Below are 18,778 nucleotides of genomic sequence, written 5' to 3'. Positions count from 1 at the left end.
AATAGGATCTGATGGATCAACCTGCTGGAGCACTTTGTTAGAGAGAATATTGCTGGCAGCCAGTGTGCAGATTGATAACAAAATGGAAATTAGACCAACAAAATGCAAGCCATTTGGTACCCACTAAGGTGTACACCAATATGGAAGATTGTCTTCTAGGTCTTCAGCACAATGCCTTGATCAGTGAGAAAAAGATGGATGTTTAGTTTTGGAAAGGTATTAGGGTACCTAGCTCTTTTATTAGGAAGTTTAAACTACCTTTACAAGCCTGCTCCAAAGCTATAGGAGGCAAGAGTCCTTTGAGGGTTGGCTGCATTGTAGGGCAGTTGTAACTTGGCCTAGAGTAATGGTTGGAAATCATTATTTCGGTTAAAAAATTGTATACTTGCAAAATCCTCCTCAAAGCTTTGTCAATGTCTTTCTAGGTATTGTCTCAAGGTCCTCTGCTCTATTTTTCTAATGACAAACTGTTTAAGACAAAGCAAAAGCATCCCATAATCTACAGACCCTGAAAAAAGATTCCTCAAATTAAAATCGAAAAAAGATCATTTTAACATTTCTTCAGCAGATTTCACTACAGATGATTGCCAAATCATTTTATAAGTCTTGGGAATTAAAAAGCAACAACACTTTCAAAAGGGGCTGTACTTCATAGGCATGACAAAAAATGACCACACTAGGCCAAAGCATTGACCCAACTAATCCGGACATTGGCCAATACTGCATAACTTAGAAGCCCCTCATTTAGTGGTTGATTTCTCTCATCTTTTAGAAATAAAATTTAAATCCTGTTTAACATAAGTGCAAATGTTCTTATTAGCCATATAAAAGTCTAATCCTTGTGCACATCCTGCAGAGTTCTTGGAAAGGAAGACCCATGGTTGTGACAGGTGGTGTAACTATAACCAGAACTGATGTGCACAAGAGGAATTTTTATCCTTTACAGAACTTAGAGCAACCTGGGAGCTAATTTAAAATAGTGCTTTCTGAATTACTACCTGTAATGGGATCTCACCATGGACTACTTAACACACCTGAAGAGCACACCTTCCTGTGGCCGACCTGGCTCTCCTTTCCTATCCCTGCCCTTAGCAGCCATTGTGGGCCATCTATACCAGAATGATGCTGTCTGGGACAGAATGTGCCTGATGCTGGAAAATCCCCAACTTGTTTTGATAGCAGCTTTGTAGTTGCTTTGTATATTCTGAACAGCCAAAGCAGTCAGATGAGGAACTGAAGAACCAACCTTTTATGTTGCTGTCATGTGCCCACCTTAAAAAAAAAAATCACCCTGAAGGTTAATAAAATAAAATAAATAAATAAACAAAAAAGTATGCAGCACTTTTAACTCCCTTGATAGTCCTTGTGGAAGTGACAAATATGCCCTCAGGGTCTGCAATATATATTGGGTGTTGCATACACCTTTTAATGAATATTCTAGTTGCTATTCTACTGTAGTTATTTCTGAAGTCCCAACCAGAATGGGAGATTTTTCTGCAGGATGTCATACTTGGTGCACACTAATTCTTTCTGAACTTTTGATCCGCTTTGCTGAAATGAATATGAACTGATATTGAACTAATAATTTGAATGTGTATGTGTTTCCATTTCAAAGGGTTTGTAGCCACAGAGCACAACTCAGTTGTAATAATACTCAAGTTATTATTGTGAAATGCATGTCAGGTTATTTGTTTTCTTTTTTCCTGGAGCTGTATTTAATAATTTTTAAATACAGCAAATTTTCACTCAAAATGAAGAACAGCTTATCTCAGTGAAACATAAGGAAATTCTTCCTTATATTCTCTGTTTCATTACTAGGATTTCTGCAAATTTTATTTGGTGTTATTTGTCCCCCAAAGCTATTTTATTGATGCCTATGCCGAAGCAAAAATCATTGGTCAGATGACAGGAAAAATACATATTTGTACAGTGACATATCTGCAGCGATATCATCAGCTTTATGGAGAAATGCCTTTTAGTTCATCTTGTACATCTGTATCCTTAGCAGCAGGTGCCACTGCCAGACAATTCATCAAAGTTAATGTGATTGCCGAGAAATGCTAAAGCCTTTCTTTTTTATTGTTGTGGGAGGCAGTGTAAAGAACTGTGTACTCTGTGGGAGGGGGAGAGGCTATGCTGACAAACAAGCTGGAAAGGTGGGCTTTTCAACTCTACTTTGTCAAGGACTGGGGAGAGTGTCCTCTCCACAGCGTGTGGTGGGGAGCCAATGTGAGACATCTCGTCTCAGCAAAAGATGGGAGCACAAGTTCAGCGCGAAGGGGGCCATCTGGAAGGCGGGGTGGAATACACTTGACGGGACAGGAATGAGAAGCGAATAGGGATTTTTTCCAGTTGAAAAGCTACCAACTTAGTCATGCTGTGAGCAGAGGCTGGACATTTGCATTCTTCCCTTGGCAGGCAGCTTTAAAACCAGCGCACGCTGCTTTGCAGATTGTCCTGAGCAACTGTACCAGCCTACCCCGCCAAGTTTTTGGCTTTACTATCCGTAGCTGCTGATGCCTACTAATTGGTGAGATTTTATGTCTGTCTGAACTTTTGCCCCACGTTGACAGTACTGGTCTGGAGACCAGTGGAAATCATGAGTTTGCATATGCGTAGTTGGATAGGAAGCAGCAAGCTTTGGGAGGAGGGGGCCCGGGGTTGTAGTAAGCAAACCCCAGGAGCACATGTGCTTCTGCTAAAATGGCAAATGCCTAAGAAAGGATGCTCTATGGCACAACAGGGTGGAAATATTAGCAGAGAGCTAATTACAGGAAAAGAAAATGGTGCAAAGCAGACAATAATAGAATTAACAAGAAAAAATTGCTAGCTTTAGATATTATCAGCAGCATCCATGGAAATAAGCATGTAGTGTATAAGTTTGAATGGAAGCATCAACATACACAGACAGTCCCTTTGGTTAGAAGCATACAATGCTCAAAACCAGGATAGATCCTAATGCTAAGATGAACACAAGTTTAGGCACTGGGAGGCTGTGTCATTCCCTCTCAACATGCATCCATGCATGTAAGAAGTGTCTGTGTTATGGAGAGGACACCTGAGGCACCTTTTTCTAAAATCAGCACCTTTACACACAGAAACCAGCAGCAGTGAAACATCTGAGAAGTTGAGTGTGAGCTAAATCTTTCTGGTGGCAGAACAGTGATACTGGATAGTTTGGAGAATGCCAAGCAGGTAACAGTTTAGGCCAGATAGTAGGACCAAATTGACACGAAATAGTGAGGTCTCATAAGTGTTTCATGACACAAAAAGCTCAGGCATGCATACAGTAATACAATTAAGAGCTCAGGACCCACAGTATGATTATATTAGTAAACCACATGATGATTAGATTGGCCTTGCACCTAGTAAACCACATGATGATTAGATTGGCCTTCATGAAAAATGCATACAGTAATACAATTAAGAGCTCAGGACCCACAGTATGATTATATTAGTAAACCACATGATGATTAGATTGGCCTTGCACCATATGTAAAGAGTATCACCTTGCAGTTTCACCACACTCTCTGTGCAAAGCTGTAGCTGAATTAGGAATCAACTTAGTCTTGGGGCACCAGATTTAAATCCTATAACCCAGTTTAATTGCTGTTGCTAGCCAAAATTTCTCTAAACTCAACAGCGATGCCAGGGCAATGTTCTTTTCCTTGTCCTTTGTGTAACCTTTCCTGGTCCTATTTGAAGTTGGGAAGTCTGAATAATATCCGTGGAAATGGTTTGTTTTATTGATTTTTTTCATGCCCTAAAGTGAAAGGGCTATCAGCACAATAACTTGGAGTTCTGAAACAAAAATTTGAATTCTAATTTGTTCAAAATTTTAGAACAGTTGTATTTTAATTTTCACAGCCAAGTTCTGACTGTGCTTGAAGCACACGATCCCTCATAGGATAAAATCTTACTTTCTCATTTCTTTGTGCTTTTAAGTGGCTCGAGGTGGTTTAATGCTTACCTAAATGTTAATAGTCTTTATTGTTTTTTCAGGAGAAAATTTTGTTTCCTGAAGTGGCCCGTAGCGGGGATTTTGGACCTGGAAGTCCAATCTCAAAATGTTGTTTTCCATAAAGGACATAAGTGAGAGAGCACCGTCTTTTGGCAGAGGAGCAAGAAGTGACTAATCACTGTTTGCTTAAAGTGGAGCATTCTTTATGAAGGCTGCTTAGAGCTTGACATGTTGGTCGTGTGTTGAGTAGCATTTGTTTGTGTTTATATCTACCATTCTTCCCCTGAGTTCTATTAATGACTAGATTGAACTCGAAAAGCATCTACATCTTAATGTCTTTCACTGAGTATCAAATGTTAGGGGTGTCTCATTAAGGCAAGTAACAGCATTCTTAATGTTAAGTTCATCCACAAGGTAGGACAGGTTTTATCCATCCACTGTTAGCATCTGACCTTTAGAGAAGTTCATCTTTTCAAGTGTTGTATGTGTTACAAATTTTTCTTGAGATTCGTATTGGGTGTCATTCTTTTACTACATTAGATTGCATGTAAATACTGACAGAGTTTGGGGAGCTTTCTTTTCCTTCTAAATGGAATCTTACAGCCAAATAAATTAGTGTAAACAATTTGAAATGCAGGAAGCAAAGTAGGGTTCGGAGATGTAAATTCAGCTCCCTGGAATAATTTAAATAAACAACCAACAGAAACTCTCGTAATCTAGTTCACATGAGCAGATGTTTGGCAGGATTCAGCATGGTGGGTTTGCAGTCTCCGCTTATCACAGAAGCAGGACTGCATGCATCACTGCCACATGCCTCTCTTTTCCCTTCATCCCAGGGAAACTAATCTTGTCAAGAAAAGAAAGTGGGAGGAGGAAATGTATCATTCCAATACAAGCTGGGTACAATTCCTGGGCTGAATGTTTGTTGGTGGAGGCTGGGCTGGGAGATGCCTTGCGTGTTTTAGACAGCCTATTGCAGATGCAAATGTCAATGTCTGGTCTTACTTGTAGTGTAGATTATTTTTTTTAAATGTGCGTGAATTTTGAAGCTATTTTCCTCAACAGCCTTGGACACTAAAATGTTTGGCACTGCAGCGTCTCGCCTTTGTGTGGCATATACAAGTGGCTCATTAACTGTAATTTTATCGTAAATGAAGAACAGGAGATACAGGTTGGCACTAGTATCTTCCTATGAAGTGGAAAATTCACTTTAAGATACCTAAAAGTACCATTAGATTTGGAAGCATCTCCCTTTTGCCCTAAGTGGAGAAAATCTTTCATTAAAGTTTCAACCATGATAGTAGTATGGTGAGAAATAGTGTAAGTAGTTTGTCAGTTGTTATATGATAGTCTATCCTGTTATCCTACTTGGCTAAATGCTCAGTCCTTACTACCTGAGCTGTAGAAAACAGGAATTCACATGAAGTGCTGCAGTAGCTTTTGATGAAGAAGTTTCCCACTCAGGAGAACCTACAGTCAGTGACCTGAGCAACTCCAAGAGTGGTGAGGTGCTGTGGACAAACAGAAGGGTTTTAATTTATGAAGGAAACTTAAATGGGCTCATCTTTTGGTGCAGGTAGGGGCTAAGTATCACGGAAGTTGTGGATGTGCAGGGAAATCAGCATAACAAAATTCAGTGGGAGGTTTTATGGAAGGGGAAATTATTTACTCAAAAAAATCTTTAAATAAGTGCTGACACTCCTTTTGTCATAGATTTCTTTCATCTGCGTACTTGTACCCACATGCCCACAAGCACCAGGAGGTGTACATCCAAATGGTCTGGCAAGGATCACTTGTGTGTGACACAGAGGAAAAAGAATGCCTAATGTCAAGTCTGTGGTGTCCTTGATGTAACAAACCTGGTTTGGCAGAGTTCTTTTGTTCCCTTTAGGATTCAGCAGTGGTTGCAGGGTTGTGCTTTGCAGCAGAGCCTTGCTTACTCCATCTTCCATAAATCTTAGGCCAGCTTGGCACCCATTGCCTGTTTTCCTCGTGTGCTAAGGAGGATAGGAGTGTGGTCTTTGTTAGCAATACAGGCCCTTCTTTAAACCCTTTGTGCTTCTGTTTCTCCTGGTGCTTGCAGTCTCAATGTTTCTGTTCAGACTGTGCTTATGCCAGTCTTCATATTTCTGTAACAAATATCTCCATGTGGAATTTTTAAGTGCACCCATTGTTGTCCAAATGCTTTTTGCACTGAAGTTAGTGGTAAAATTTTTGTGGATGTCAAAGAGAGAGAGTGGGCTGTGTCAGTGTGTCACGGACGAAGTGCCACGACAGTACTTTGGAAAATTAACTCCTTAGAAATTCAGTTGTATACCAACCTAATGGGGGAGGCATCCCCAACGTCAAGTTCGGACTAGATAGAGCACTGTTATGATCCCAATGTAGTTCTAGAAACATAGTGTTGCATGAGCACAGAGAAGCAGTTAGGCTTTTGCCTGCAACTGAAAATACCTTTTTGTGTGATAGTGTTTCCGTGTGCCACCTGTCTTCAGGTTTTTTTTCATGTGAGAACACCTTTGTTTCTTTATACTTAGCAGAAAGATTTAGAGCTCCAGAAAAGGGAACTTTGCTCTGGTGTTTCTGTGCTGTCAGGGCTAGGCACCAGATTGTTCAGTCATCCAAGTGGTTCTGCATGGTTGCTACCTCTTGGACACCTTTAGCTTTTGTACCTCTTGGGTAACCACAAGAAATGACCTCACTTATTTGAAGATCCAGAGAATAACTGGAAAAGAGAGTACTTTGATGCAGGACCGCAATGCCTGAGACTCACTCATCCATATGGAAAACAGGTACCGAACCTGGGCTTCTGGGAAATTTTCTGTACCATCCCCCTTTTCTTCCTCAATTTATTGTCCCCTATGGTGCATTAGAGTTATTAATACTAGTTTTACCTGCACAATATAGTTAGTAGTCTTCTGTTGAGAGTCCCTGGTGATTCTGTTGCATTAGTACTTCAGGTTTTGCACAGCATATGTGAGTTTCATGCGTCGGTGGCTTTTCTCACAAGAGTGCTTGGTTATTGAAGCTGTCAAATGAGCCTACCAGCAGTGATTTGAGTGCTTGATTAAAAAATTATTTGATTCCTCTATCTGAGCTGAATATTCAGCAAAAAGTCCAAAACACCTCAGTGGACTGAGAAGAGGGGAAATGGGAAGGGAGAAGCTGGAAATTAGGGTAGGGGCAGAAACCAGCTGCTAAAATGTTCTGCAATGACTTAGAACTACAATTTAAATGCACTATCATTTCCAAGCTAAAAACAATCTTTTGCAAAATTTTTAACTTAAGCTACGTGTTGTGGGTGGCTTTGAAGAATACTGCCTTTTAAAGAGCTGGCAGTGGGGTTTGGCAGAGGGGCGGATTGTTGTTTTTGCATGCAAACCCAGTGTTGATGAGGTGTCTGTAGCACAACTACTGTGGAAAGGATTAAATAAGTATTTGAGATACCAACTTTGAGGTGGGGTGCTGCCCTAGACTACATGATTTGCGGGAACACGTGCATGATTCCCTTTTCCCCACAATTTGAAGAAGCAGCCAGAGGCTGTGGGAAAGGAACAAAAATGTTATAAGTGTCAGAAGGAAAATTCCCGCTCTTTAGCACAATATCCTTGAATATGTAATGCAGTCTGGTAAGAAATTTAATTGGTACTCAGGTGTCAACTGTCTGGGAAACAGCAAGTTTTCTAAGTGCTGAGGAACAGTTCGGCCTTTGCCTGTGGCGGGATGGGTGTGAGGACTCTGACAACCTCTAGTGAGTTGTTCTAACATTAGCATGGAAAATCCTGAAGCCCACAAAGCAGTTAGCTCCTGTGTGAAATTTCACTATGATTTATTAAGTGCTTGCAGCCCTCTGGCTTTCTCACCCTATTGCACTCTCTCCAGATGTTTTCTTGGGACTCATGGTGCAGCACCAAAGGAAAACACCACTAGAAGATCTCACAGCTGTATTTGAATTGGTGGACAGCAATGAAATCTTGTGATTCAGTAGTGAGCCTGGAGCATAATGGCCAAGCCATTGCGCTGTCAGCTCTCCAGGGGTCCTGGGAGCAATGCTCATAATTGGTTGTGCTTCATCAGGTCTCTTACAGAGTCCAACCTAACTTGGTCTGCCCTCTTTGCATGAACTGGAAAATCTTCGTCAGCAGTACCAAGGAGCTATGGTTTCCTTGGGAACTTAGTGCTAGTCTTATTTACAACATGGGATGGATGCTTGGAGCAGCAGGGTAGGGAGAGCGTGTCATCAGACCAGTCGGCACCTTGTATCCTGAAGCTGCCAGCACCTGGGAGTGCATCACCGTGCGCTGATGGCAGGGACAAGCCAAAAGGCTATTTTCTTAACTCCTGCTGTTCCCTTCCTGCATCCGCCTCCGTGTCCATCATGTGGTGAAGTTAACAGATGGGCTGCCCCTGAGGTGACACATGCTTACCTGCAGGGAAGAGAAGCTCTTGTACCAAGTCCCTGGTGAAAGTGCTGCTGCTGGCAGGCAGGCAGCTCTGTTGCTTGGCAGCAGGCCTCAGAGAGAAGATTACTTTGTCCTTGTTCTTAGTCCTGTTTGCCAGGTTCCTTTCTGATTGCCAGGCTGGTAATGCATGGGGGAGATAACCCTGGTTCAGTGAGCAGCAATTCAGTCTGTCATCAAACAGAAAATACTTGGGCAGAATTAACAGAGCCATGTGCTCAGCTAATTTGGTACCAGTCTTGTGGCTGTGGTTCTTTGGTACAGGTGGTTTTTTGTTTGTTTTTCTGCAGAGAGGACCAAAGTCTTCCATCAGAGTCTCCCTCTATCCCTTACAGGCCTTTCACAACTTTCACAGTCCCCGTCCACGGTCTTGACCTCCAAACTAAGCTGCTGCCTCTCATCTCTCTCCAACAGGCTTCCCAGCAGCAGCGGTTTTGTTCCTTTTTCCCCAGCACTCCCATCACCAGCTCTGCAGACCAGGAGACTTGTTTGTGCTCTCATTCTTCGTGGCTTGCTGAGTTTCCCGGACGCTTCAGGTAGTCCTGCCAGTCTAGTGCTGTCCCTCCTGATCCCTGATCTCCCCCAAAAGAAATACAGACATCATTGCTTCAGAGTGATGTGCCTTTTATGAAATTTGGCTCCTTTGTCTGTTAAAAACAGGATATATCTTTCCTATTTTGATTCTTGTTTTCTCATTTTTCCCACCTTGCTAGCTGTTGCTAATGGCTTAGACTGTGTCTGAGTGTTCTAATCCCAGAGGGCATAACTGGTTGAGATCCAGGTCACAAATATCACTTGTGTTCACAGCATCTTGTGTAAATAACCTTCACTGCAGATTCCTGCCATATTGCTTAGTATGCGAGAAAGTGCATTGCTGTGCCCTGCACAGATACTAAGACTTCGTTATATCTGTGAACCAAACTGCCTGTGGACTTCACTCAGTAATACAGCTACAAATGATCTCTTAACCCACTTTACAATGCAGGGATTCCCACACATACTTGGAAACATTGCATGCCACTGGTTTTGGCTTTTTTTGGTTGTTTTTTATTCCCTATGATAGAGAAGACCTCATGGCTCTGTTACTTCTTGAATTACTTTCTTGTCGATCTTCTGTAGCAAATATAACAGGTGTGGGTATATCCACCTAAAGCATTTGTGCTTTCTGGCCACAGTATCTAGCTGTGAAATAGCTGGATTCGTTATTTGGTGCAAGGGCCACGAGAAGAATTTACCATGATACTAATGTGTTTGGGATTTACTAAGCAGTAAATGCAGAAAAAAATAGACCTTTTTATTTATTGGCCATGTTAAGTGAGCTTCTGAAAGCAATGTTTTTTCCAGAGTTTCAATTTAAGATACAAGTTAGCTGGCTTGGTGTTGTGAAGAAGTGAATCTTCCCTCGCCCTCTGCTGTAGGTAGAAAGCAATGAAGGGATAAAACCGGACACGGAGGAACGTGGTTATGATGGCTGCATGGAGTGTGATAGACAGCAGCAGGGTTCAACAAGGAGAGAGGTTTATAGCATCACAGCTGCTGGTGGCATCTTTGCCATGCCCAAACCTGGGTGGAAATCTCTCTGTGCACTCTAAAGTCTTGCTGTTGCCTGAGCTTCAGGAAGACATCGTGTTCACAAACACTCTATTTGTATGCACATACCAGGCATATAGAGGGGACGAAATTGCTAATTGGCTGTGGCTGTGTCAAAGCAGATCTTGCTTCTGTACTTCTTCATGCTTTGGCAGCCCAATAGTGGGGTTTGTTTTGTTGCTGTTGTGTTTTTCTGTAGCCACTTGTTGCTGAGCTGTGATTTCCTTGTGTCTGTAATAGCAGAATGCTCAGGTGCACAAGGGCCAGGATATTCACTCAAAAATGTCTCACAGGCAACAATAATCCGAGCAAGAGTCCTAGGCAGAGCAAGGGTCCTAGGCAGTCACAATTCTCCTTGTTATAATCTGCTCTGGCCAATAATTTTCTATTTTGGTGCAAAAAGAAATACAGAAAACCAGCCAGATTCCTTTTATAAGGCGTTGGCTCTATTTGGCATGTTTTAATATGCAGTGATTATGGTGACCACTCAGAGCTGTGCTGGCTGGACTCTGCAGTGTGCTATTCTGTTCCACTGCAGCAGACAGGGGTAGTTTTAATGCCATCCATTTGGTTAGTATCTGCCTAAAGCATCCCAAACCATTTGTGTTCTTAGCATAAAGAAATCAGGCATTTTCACCTCTGTGAAAAATAGCTTGCTTTCTCTTTTAGTAACTTGCTACTGTCTGCTCTCCCATGCAGCTACTGCTTACTTGCTGTCACTGTTCAGCTCATCCATGGTGACATTGTGCTATTGTTTTGACAATGACCTTAATCTATTTGTGCAGTTCAAAGTAAAGGCTGTGTGGCCAGAGATGGAAATGCATGGGCTTAGGCAGCTTATAATGAAATAGAGTCTTTTACTTCAGCTGCTTTGAAGCCACTGCAAATCAGTTGTTGGATTTGATGTGTCTTCAGGGATGTGAAATGAATTTAGTAGCTTCTAGCTGGTTGTAATGAATCAGGTGTTCACCTCATGAAGTACTCCAATATAATCAAGCTTCATGGGTGGCAGGCTTAGCAGGTATGCCAATGGCTGTATCAAACTGGATGTAGCTTACTCTACTGACAGGGATTTTGATAAACCAAGTTGGAGGCAATTTAACACACAGATCATCGAGTTGGAGCTTCCTACCATGGTTGCTTGTACTCTATGGGTTGTAGACACAGAGTATAGCAGGACTTTGAGTAAATGGCACTGCAGAGCTGGGTTAGGTGGTAGGATCAATGATTTCCTATTAGCTGCTGTCTCTTAGTGCTGCTGGGGTGGGGGTACTGCCTCGGTACAACGTTGGCACTGAAAAATCAAAGTCTGGGCTATCAATCTGGTGCCTTTCAATACAATAGATTCAAAGTAGTTGTACAGAAGAGCAGATAACAAGTTACTGAGGAGAAAGCAAACTATTTCTGATGACTTTGAAAACGATTGATTTGTCCTTGCTAAGGAATGGGAACATGTCATCTGACTGAAGTACTTTCTCAGAAAAACTTGTTCCCCCCGGGAGCACAGATGAGGGGGAAATGGCTGCAAACCCTCCCATAAGAAGTGTCTGCTGCAAGGATGGGACTGGAGCAAGGCACATTGCTTATGTTACATAGATTTTTAGATCAACAGTGGCCCTAAAATGTAGCCCGTTGCATCATACTTTAAAATATGCTTTTGTGGAGATTCCAGGGCTCTGTTTGGCTTCTTAAATGGAGGTAGCTGTGCAACAAGTATTAACACCAGAAAACTTTTGTCACAGACAGCAGATGCACAGTGTTTCACCCTTGCCTGGCAAATTTGCTTCTGTAATTAATGCCACAAGTCAGAAGCAGCACCATATTGCTTTTCTTTTACCTTTTTGGGCTTAAATGCTCTAGACTCTGTAAACTGATAGTCATACATTTCCCTTGATTTACATTGTTTAATCAGTGAGGATGCAGTGGGTGCACTGTGAACAAGATGATCTTCATTGCATTCACTTTCCTGACTGCAAGCCTCAATGTAAAACTGCCTCCTGCTTGTTACGGTGTTATCTTCTGTTATTCTCTGCTGTTATCCAAGCATTTCCTGTGAGTAGTTCCTGTTAGTGAACAGAAACTTAGCTATAATAAATTCCCCTCCTTCCCTTAATGGGAGTCTAGGCCAAATCAAGAGGGATATTCAAGTTCTGTCTATGGATTAATGAAAGTTGAGCATCCTTTGGTGGTGCAACTGTGGTGGAAGCAGTTGCAGTGTTACAGGAAAAATACTGAAAATGTGGAGTTGTTTATCTACCATGGAGCTTTTCCATATCAGTGGAGGAGTAGGGGGAAGAGCCTAGTCATATGGGAGATATCAGTATGCATTGGATGAAATATAAATGCAAATTTAGCAAGCCAGAAAGGTAAGCTGTTGTTGAACTCTCTTCAATCTATGTTCTTCGTGTATCTAGGCTAATGACAAAGTGATGAATAATAAAATGTGTGGCGACCTAGTGAATAAGAAGTGCTGCTGAGATACAGGGGACTGCCTCCATTCCTATCTTTCTCACTGCTCTGCTGAGCAATCTTTCCTTATTTGTGCTTCAGTGCCTTTATCTGTAAGATGGCAACAATAATAATCTCCATTTTAAAGCTTGTTGGTCTATACCAGTGAAGAACACACATAGGATCTGAACACAAAAGTTCTTTTTATTTTCTTCACCACAGGACAGGAGTGAGAGAATGAGAGACATAGTTGCTACCTGAAAGATGAGCATCAGGGACTTTAAATGCCTTCTGAAGTATTTTAGAGCTGCCCTGTCCATGCTGCTTTTTTGAGGACTTGAGGTCAGATAATACACCAATTTGTATTGTGCTACTGTGATATTTCCCCAGAAGATTTCAGTGCTTTGTAAACAGCTGTCATTGTGATTTTAGGCCCCTAGTCAGTCCCATCTGATGGCCTTTTCTTCTGTTTTGTATCACTTTATTCTCGTCAAATGGAAGAGGAGAGTTTGTGATGAAATGTTCTCTCTCTTCTGTTTCTTATGGTCACTGTGTCTGGTCTTTTAAAGATGCTTCAGGAGTGGAAATAACTGAAAAATCCTGTGATACTTGTATGCTCTTCTCCTCTGCAACTCTATCTGATCTGTGGTGGTGATAACTTCTCTGCTATTTATAGGTTATACTTTTGCAGAGCTATCAGTGTGCAATACTTCTAACTTTGTCAGTTTATACTTTACATACATCTCAGGTCAACTAAAGTACATCCATTTGTAATGTGATTGATATTCCTTTGGGCCTGGCCCCTTATCCTACATTCTGGGTGTTCAGCTTTTCCACCATGTATCTTCTTTTTTAACATAACTGTGTAAACAGCCTGTGTCTGTGTGGCCATACTTAAACACTCTATGTCCCTTCTGTGACAAGCAACTTATAATTTGTAGCTGTGTTTCCATGATTTTTTGTAAAACGTCTCCTTATACTTTTCCACTACTGCTTAGGTCTGCCAAAAAATCTCTTCTAGTCTGTCAAGTGACTTACTCTCAGTAAAAATATATTCCTCATTTAATGTTTGGAATGCAATCTGAGACACAGTAAGTTCATCTTCCATCTCTCAGGCAGCCTGTTGTCTTTTCACACTCTTCTTCCAAAACACTGATGCTCGTAGTGTTTCACCTCCTGCCTTGCCCTCAATATACAGCCTGTTTGAGTTCTATCACTGTGTTACACAGTCCTAAATTTCCTGTAGATCGTGGAATCAGAGAATAATTCATGTTGGAAGTGACATCTAGAGGTCATCTGGTTTGATCCAAGCAGGGCCAGTTTTGAAGTTATATTGGGTTGGCCACTTGGGACCTTTGTAAATCATAAGTTTTGTCTTTGTGTCCAAAGGTGGAGATTCCTCATGTCTCAGAGCCCCTGTTCCAATGTTAGACAATCTCATAGTGATTCCTTCTCCCCCCTACCTTCAATATCTAGTGAGAGTTTCCCCTATTACAAATGGTGGCTATTGCCTTGTCTGCTATTATTGTGCAGCTCTGGAGAGACTCCAGCTTCACCTTCTGTATACCTTTCCTTTACGTAGTTGAAACCAGCAATGTTTATTGTCTTAACTGTATTTTTGGGGGTTTTGAACTTTGTTTTCAAGAGATTAGTATTATTCCTCGTGTTCCTTTTTTCAGTATTTTCTTTATGTCTTACTTTTTAGCTTATATAATACTTGTAACATCCAGAAAGTTGTTATTCTCTTATAAATTATTTTAGAGTCTTTATTTTCCAGGCACTAATAATCATTTTGCAAAGCTTAGTATCAGGAAATACCTAAATAATACTTCTCAATATTTGGAGCCCAATGTGAGACAACTTACCAGGGCCTGTTTTTCAGAACATATAAAAATGTCCGGAAGATACAATATTGAATCTTAGTGTCAGGCTTTATTGGAGTTTTTTTCTCCCCCTTTTGTTATCACTGCAGAACAAATGGAACTAGAGGAGTGAGCTATATTTTGGTATAACTTGTGCTTCATTTCCATGTTTATTTCCTAAATTCTAATCTGCTATTTCTGTGCAAGTCCCTTGAAATCTGTTAGCAAGAGGAGAGAACCCAGCTGGAGTTCTGGGACTCCCACAGAGAATTTACAGGATTTGGGGAGTAAGATATGATATTCGTTCTTGCAAATTGAGGCTATTTGATTTGAAATTCCATGAAGAACATCAGCAAGAGAATACCATGGTGCTGCTTTAGAGTGAGGTTTTGGATGAGAAGGTTTTAAGCAAACATTTTCTGAAGGGTTTGGTCTGAACTCTTCTTTTGAAATTGCTTTTTAGTGCTCCAGTTCTTGGTTCAGTCTTTTTTTCTGGGGCTCTCCCTGTGCTGCTCATAGAGATGTAAAGCTTGGAAAGCCCCAGGTGTCACCATGCTGTGAGGAAGACTTGACAATGCAGCAACTTTGAGTAGAAAACAGTATTTTGCAGGCTTTCTTGGAGGATGTTACTATTCTGCTTTACCATTGGTGTATTTACTGAACTAGAATCTATTTTGTAAGTGTCAAAATGAAGGCATGCTGCTGTTCTTATGTTGCAAGTGCCAGCTCTTCCTCTCCTGCCATTCCTTGCATCCTGATGTCTTCTATGTCAAACCCCAAATGTCTTTCTAGTGGCGTGCTAATGATTATGGGTTCCATGTGACCAGAATGTGAAGGTTGAGTTGGTTTCCCCTCTGGAAGCAGGTTTCTAGATCAAACAGAGTGATTTCCCTATCCCATACAAAAAGCACTCAGATGTAAATATGGCAAAGGATGACAAAATTAAAATCTGTCATCCATACAGATGCCAAAATCTAGTGCAAAATCAAAAAGGTAACGCTGTAGTCACTGCATCTATTCCATATGAGTAACAATAAATATTAGGCTGAAACAGCTTTTCAGGGAAAGCCTGGAATTTTTTTTTAAAAAAAGTTGATCCTACCATACGGATCAACTGCAAGAACAGAAATCACAGTCTGCAAGGATATAGTTGGTTCCTGGTCCTGAAGCAGTGGCAGGCTGTCATCAGGAGAGTCACTCATGTCACGATACATTACATGAGCAGGGTTTTTATGGCTGTATCCACATTGCTAAACATGGGACCCACCTTTACCTTTAGAACCCTCTTTTCTGGGTTAACTTAAGCTGGCTTCTATGTGCACTAAAACCCCAACCAAGTTTAGCAGAGCTGCAGTGGCACAAATTATGGAAATTAAATTTGCCAGCTTAGAGATTGCTGTAAAAAAAATAAATAAGATAGCATGTTAACAGCCCTGTTCCACTAAGGGCTGTGTCCATAATGGATGGCCCCCAACTATTTTATTCCATTGCCCACCTACATAGGCAGAGTTATTAAAAGCCTTGTTTAGTTGTGCAATCAGAGTAGTAAGAACAATCTGTTCTACTGAATATGTATTTTGGTTAATCAGATATGATTTAACAGCTTTGATTTAACAATCTGATTGATAAGGCTTTTTTTATAGGTTCATCAAAGATTTCTTCTTTTCATAATAAATGCTGTCCTGTTAAACTTCACTTCAACACCAAGAGAGATGCCTCTTTTCCTGACTAAGTAGTAGATAGCAGAGATGTCATTATTGAGGTTCACTTCAATAATGGGTGGTGGGAGAGCACTGAAGCTAAGGCTCCATTTACTTGCAAAGAGCAGCAGAAGTAAGGTGAAGCTAATAGGCAAAGACTGTTTAAAATTTATTCCTGCCTGAAAGCCAAAGTGTATGGTTAGCCAAGCCATCGTCCTGAAGTGGTGTTTCAGTGAAGGGAGCACAGAGGGGCACCCTGCCAACAAGACGACCCTGAACCACAGGGTGTAGTTGCTTATTCTTTGTTCTAAACCAGACCAGTACCATGTCCATCCTCTTCAGTTCACAAATGCAATGACCATTTCTTCATGAAGCAGGTTTTGACATTTTTAGCTAGTGATGTTTTATTACATGTTCCCTTTTTGTACAAACCCTGAGAGGGAGGAGTTTTCCTTCTCCTAGCAGCACATGTTCACAAACATCACTTGAAATACTTTCATCCCTTAGAGTCCTTCTTAGAAGATAGTTTGCTTTGTCCAACCTGTGCCTTCATGTGAGTGAGCTGCACCATGCAAACACATAACCATCTTTTTCAAGAAGCCAGCAATCGCTCCAGGATATATATTCCCGATCTGTATTATTAATTGTTGGTCTCTTCTGATACAACGGCTTAGTTGTTGTTAACATGGAATTAAAACATAACTTTAAAATATCATCAGACACAATGTCTTTACGTAACTGAAAGGTAATAGTAAAGGAATAGTAATTCACAGCCAGAATATCAAGGAACTATAACCTGGCCTTCTTCTCTACCAGTTCCTAATGACATTTTTAAATTCCTAATGGATGGTTAAGGGGGATGTTTGAAATAAGGTCATGCTAGGAAGGTCATGCTTCCATCATGCTAGGAAATCCACTAGATCCAATTTGTTTTGGGGAAAATAATTCAAGAAATGCTGAGCACTTTGTTCATGCTCTTACAGCTGTAGCCCTGCACTGCATCCAGTGCCGGGGGTCTGGTGGACCTGGGGAAGGGCAGCCTTGGTTGCCATGGCTGTGTGACTGTGACTGTGTGGTAGCTATGGTGCTCACTGTGATGGCTGTCACTGGGCAACTGTGTTGTGTATTCTAAGCCAGCACATCGCTGGGGGTTAAAACTTGCCTAAGCGTCTGCTCCTGGATGCTCCCAGCGATCTGCAGGAGGATGGCTGGGATCCTGCAGCCCTAGTACTTGGTGGGAGGGTAAGAAAAACTTCACAGCAGCTTCCTGAAAAGCAACTGGTCAAATGAGGGTGCTGATCCCCAGAAGTTAGTGAATTCGAAAATTTTTTCAGACATACTTTTCAACTAGAAGTCAATCTATCCATGATGTTTCCAAGGAGAACTGCAGCACTTGGGTTTCTGTTGCACTTGGTTAAAACCAGGCAAACTTGGGCACTAAAGCAAAGCTGGAAGAGGGTAAATTTATTAGGGTTAATGTAAGCCCAGGATATCTTCAAATTTGAAACCTTCAGAATTAGTTTTTTGAAAGCCTAGTTAGGAACAGGGTGAAATTCTTAGTAATACTGACAGGTGCCAGCAGAGGGCATTTGGAAACTTGGCTTTTCTGCTCATTTATCTTTGTACAGGTTGGAGCCCCTGTGCAATTTCTGTGTGAGGCTGACGTCCTGCAGTGCTGGTGGTTTCTGTGTTAGTTGAAACCTATAGTGAAGGCAAAACTTAGGGGTTTTTTGTTGTTGTTTTTTCTTTTTTTAGTTAACCAATGGATTATCATATCATCAATATAATATGTATTTCTTAGTAATTTCCAAGTTAGCAGAAGTATTGAGCCAGAAAGCTCTGGCTTCTATCAGGAGGGAGTATTCGGATGTGAGGTGGATAAAAGGCCAGGAGGAAGGAAGTGAAGAAACAATGTATTATCTTTGGCTTTTTCCAGTGTTATGTGTAAATTAGCAATCTAAAGTGGAACCTGATTGCTTGATATGAATTACTGTATTTAGATATTTGTTACACCTACTGTAGCCTACTATCATTGGCGTGAGGCTCTCAGCAGTGGCCATTTTAGACTTGAGTACCAAGAATATTGCACATGTAGACATATAAAATAGACCAAAAAGTGATTTTTTCTGTTGATGACCAAAAATCCAGTTGCATTTCTGCTGATCAGGATTTTTGTTACTTGCACTGGGATATGTGATATGTTGTATTACAGAACAGGTTTCTCACCAGCAATACATCTGGAGAGAGATGTTGTTAAAGCCCAGACCGTTGAGTAAAAGTGTAAAGGTATTAAAGCATAAGAGCATTTAATAATAATGCTTTTCTGTTCTGCGGCTTTGGATCAAGTGATTCCTATCCATCAGCTTTGATTCAGGCTCTGACAGCATCTTCCTTGAAAAGAATTTCACTGGACTTTTAAGAAGGCAGTCTCAAAGCATCTTGGAAATGAGGTCAGGATTGAACCTTGAAACTGGTTTGGCCCTTTATGTTTCAGTTCTACAGATCTCTGAAGAGATGGAAACATCTAGCTTAGGTCTTAAACCTATATACATATAGGAAAATCTCACTGCATTTTGCCTGAAGCCTTTCGTAAAGCATGTAGTGGAAGTGGCAGTAGGACTCACATCTCTGAACTCTACATGTTCTACTTCATTCAACAGTCAGAAAATAGCTCTTGTTAGTTTTCTTTGAAATCCACAGTATACTGCTAAAACGTGGGGTGTGCTTGTGAAACCAACTGAAGTGCATTTCTCACCT

At 41.1% G+C, this 18,778-nt stretch overlaps 1 protein-coding gene across 3 annotated transcripts in view; it reads left to right on the top strand.

The window, feature by feature from the left end:
• The window catches only part of TSPAN4 (tetraspanin 4), a 367,797-nt gene that overhangs the window by 125,405 nt on the left and 223,614 nt on the right, over positions 1 to 18,778 (top strand). The window contains exon 3 of one of the 3 annotated variants that reach the window (XM_014957439.1): positions 8,836 to 8,957. The exons of the other annotated variants lie outside the window; for them this stretch is intronic. The gene's annotated coding sequence lies outside the window, so the exon portion shown is untranslated. The remainder of the gene's footprint in view (positions 1 to 8,835; positions 8,958 to 18,778) is intronic. 3 annotated transcript variants of the gene reach the window in all.

Source organism: Calidris pugnax, unplaced genomic scaffold (assembly GCF_001431845.1).
Source record: "Calidris pugnax isolate Ruff unplaced genomic scaffold, ASM143184v1 scaffold211, whole genome shotgun sequence".
Taxonomy (NCBI): domain Eukaryota; kingdom Metazoa; phylum Chordata; class Aves; order Charadriiformes; family Scolopacidae; genus Calidris; species Calidris pugnax.
The sequence above is the reverse complement of the archived record's forward strand: the minus strand, read 5'-3'. Positions and strand labels throughout refer to the sequence as shown.